This window comes from Tamandua tetradactyla, chromosome 14, assembly GCF_023851605.1.
Source record: "Tamandua tetradactyla isolate mTamTet1 chromosome 14, mTamTet1.pri, whole genome shotgun sequence".
In the NCBI taxonomy this organism is placed as follows: domain Eukaryota; kingdom Metazoa; phylum Chordata; class Mammalia; order Pilosa; family Myrmecophagidae; genus Tamandua; species Tamandua tetradactyla.
This window is the reverse complement of record NC_135340.1, coordinates 90,684,501-90,688,370: the sequence shown is the minus strand read 5'-3', so window position 1 is coordinate 90,688,370 and position 3,870 is coordinate 90,684,501.

The window sequence follows — 3,870 nt, the reverse complement described above, 5'->3', positions numbered from 1 at the left end:
AAATAAATGAAATTGAGAACATGAAAACAATAGAGAAAATCAATAAGACCAGAAGTTGGTTCTATGAGAAAATCAATAAGATTGATGGGCCCTTAGCAAGATTGACAAAAAGAAGAAGAGAGAGGATGCAAATAAATAAGATCAGAAATGGAAGAGGAGACATAACTACTGACCTCACAGAAATAAAGGAAGTAATAACAGGATACTATGAACAACTTTACGCTAATAAATACAACAATTTAGATGAAATGGACAAGTTCCTAGAAAGGCATGAACAACCAACTTTGACTCAAGAAGAAATAGATGACCTCAACAAACCAATCACAAGTAAAGAGATTGAATTAGTCATTCAAAAGCTCCCTAAAAAGAAAAGTCCAGGACCAGACAGCTTCACATGTGAATTCTATCAAACATTCCAGAAAGAATTAGTACCAACTCTCCTCAAACTCTTCAACATAATCGAAGAAGAGGGAAAACTACCTTATCATTCTATGAAGCCAACATCACCCTCATACCAAAACCAGGCAAAGATATTACAAAAAAAGAAAACTACAGACCAATCTCTCTAATGAATATAGATGCAAAAATCATCAACAAAATTCTAGCAAATCGAATCCAACAACACATTAAAAGAATTATACATCATGACCAAGTAGGATTCATCCCAGGTATGCAAGGATGGTTCAACATAAGAAAATCAATTAATGTAATACACCATATCAACAAATCAAAGCAGAAAAATCACATGATCATCTCAATTGATGCAGAGAAGGCATTTGACAAGATTCAACATCCTTTCCTGTTGAAAACACTTCAAAAGATAGGAATACAAGGGAACTTCCTTAAAATGATAGAGGGAATATATGAAAAACCCACAGCTAATATCATCCTCAATGGGGAAAAATTGAAAACTTTCCCCTAAGATCAGGAACAAGACAAGGATGTCCACTATCACCACTATTATTCAACATTGTGTTGGAAGTTCTAGCCAAAGCAATTAGACAAGAAAAAGAAATACAAGGCATCAAAATTGGAAAGGAAGAAGTAAAACTATTACTGTTTGCAGACGATATGATACTATACGTAGAAAACCCAGAAAAATCCACAACAAAATTACTAGAGCTAATAAATGAGTACAGCAAAGTAGCAGGTTACAAGATCAACATTCAAAAATCTGTAGCTTTTCTATACACTAGTAATGAACAAGCTGAGGGGGAAATCAAGAAACGAATCCCATTTCTTTAGATGAATTGCTAAAAACATCTTGAGGAAAAAAAACGAAGCTGGAGGTCTCGCGATGCCGGACTTTAATGCATATTATGAAGCCACAGTGGTCAAAACAGCATGGCACTGGCATAGAGACAGATATACTGACCAATGAAATCAAGTAGAGTGTTCAGATATAGACCCTCTCATCTATGGACAGTTGATCTTTGATAAGGCAGTCAAGCCAACTCACCTGGGACAGAGCAGTCTCTTCAATAAATGGTGCTTAGAGAACTGGATATCCACATGCAAAAGAATGAAAGAGGATCCATATCTCACACCTTATAAAAAATTAATTCAAAATGGATCGAAGACCTAAACATTAGATCTAAGACCATAAAACTGTTAGAAGAAAATTTAGGGAAATATCTTATAAATCTTATAATAGGAGACGGTTTCCTAGACCTCACACCCAAAGCACGAGCACTAAAGAAAGAAATAGATAAGTGGGAACTCTTCAAAATTAAACACTTTTGTGCATCAAAGAACTTTCTCAAGAAAGTAAGAAGACAGCCTACACAATGGGAGACAATATTTGGAAGTGATGTATCAGATAAGTGTTTCATATTGACAATTAATAAAGAGATTGCTCAACTCAACAACAAGAAGACAGACAACCCAATTACAAAATGGGCAAAAGACACGAACAGACACTTTCAGAAGAGGAAATACAAATGGCCAAAAGGCACATGAAAAGATGCTCAATTTCCCTGGCTATTAGGGAAATGCAAATCAAAACCACAATGAGATATCATCTCACACCCACCAGAAAGGCCGTTATCAATTAAACAGAAAACGACAAGTGCTGGAGAGGATGTGGAGAAAGAGGCACACATATCCACTGTTGGTGGGAATGTCAAATGGTATAACCGCTGTGGAAGGCAGTTTGGCGGTTTCTCAGGAAGCTAAGAATAGAATTCCCATATGATCAGGCAGTACCATTGCTAGGTATCTGCTCAGAGGATATGAGGGTAAGGACACAAATGGACATTTGCACACCAATCTTTATAGCAGCATTATTTACAGTTGCCAAGAGATGGAACCAGTCCAAATGTCCATCAACAGACGAGTGGCTAAACAAACTGTGGTATATACATATGATGGAATATTATGCAGCTGTAAGATATAATAAAGTTATGAAGTATGTAACAACATGGATGGACCTTAAGGACATTATGCTGAGTGAGATTAGCTAGAAACAAAAGGACAAATACTGTTATGATCTCACCAATATGAAGTAACGTTAATGAATGAACTTGGATAATTTCAGTTAAGAACACTGAATGCAGCTGAATGTGAGAATGATAGAGGGAGGAGGGCTGGAGGCACAAATGAAATCAGATAGACGATAAAGACTGAGATGGTATAATCTAGGAATGCCTAGAGTATACAATGATGGCGACTAAATGTACAAATTAAAAAATGTTTTTGCATGAGGAAGAACAAAGGAATGTCAATATTGCAGGGTGTTGAAAACAGATGGTAATTAATATTTTAAAACTTTAACGTATGTGTGAGACTAAAGCAAAAAATGTTTGGTACAAAATCTATATTTTGACTAGTGCATTTCCTAATATAACTTATGTAGATAGTTTGATTGAATGCCATAAGTACTTGGAATCTCAGGTAGGACATGAGATTTTGCTGGTTTGTCCACAGTGATGCCCCGATGAATCCCAGAGTGATTCGATCAGTGACTGGAAAAGTATCTGCAAAGCCCCCTTCGGGGAGTGGTGAGAACGGGGAGAAATTCAACTTTCCCAAGTTGAATTCTTCATAGTCTCCCAAGCAGGGTGGACAACCAAAGCTATAGGCAGAGCCCCCAGTCTTGGGGCTTGTTCATATGAAACTTAACCCCACAAAGGATAGGTCAAGTCTACTTAAAATTTAGGCCTAAGAGTCACCCCCAAGAGAGCCTCTTTTGTGGCTCAGAGGTGGCCCCTCTCTCCAGCCAACACAACGAGCAGTCTCATCACCCTACCCCTCTCTACGTGGGACATGACTCCCAGGGGTGCAGACCTTCCTGGCAACGTGGGACAGAGATCTTGGAATGAACGGAGACTCAGCATCAAGGGATTGAGAAAAACCCTAGAATGAGCTGAGACTCAGCATCAAGGGATTGAGAAAACCTTCTCAACCAAAAGGGGGAAGAGGGAAATGAGACAAAGTGTCAATGGCTGAGAGATTCCAAACAGAGTCGAGAGGTTATCCTGGAGGTTATTCTTATGCATCAAGTAGATATCATCTTGTTATTCAAGATGTAATGGAGAGGCTGGAGGGAACTGCCTGAAAATATAGAGCTGTGTTCCAGTAGCCATGTTTCTTGAGGTTGATTGAATAATGATACAGCTGTCATAATGTGACTGTGTGATTGTGAAAACAGTGTGTCTGATGCTGCTTTTATCTACCTTGTCAACAAAGGAGTAGAACATATGGAATAAAAATAAAGAATGGGGGGAACAAATGCTAAAATAAATTTAGTTTAAATGCTAGTGATCAATGAAAGCAAGGGGTAAGGGGTATGGTAGGTATAATCTTTATTTTTCTTTCCTGTGTTCATTTTATTTCTTTTTCTATTGTCTTTTTATTTCTTTTTCTGAATTA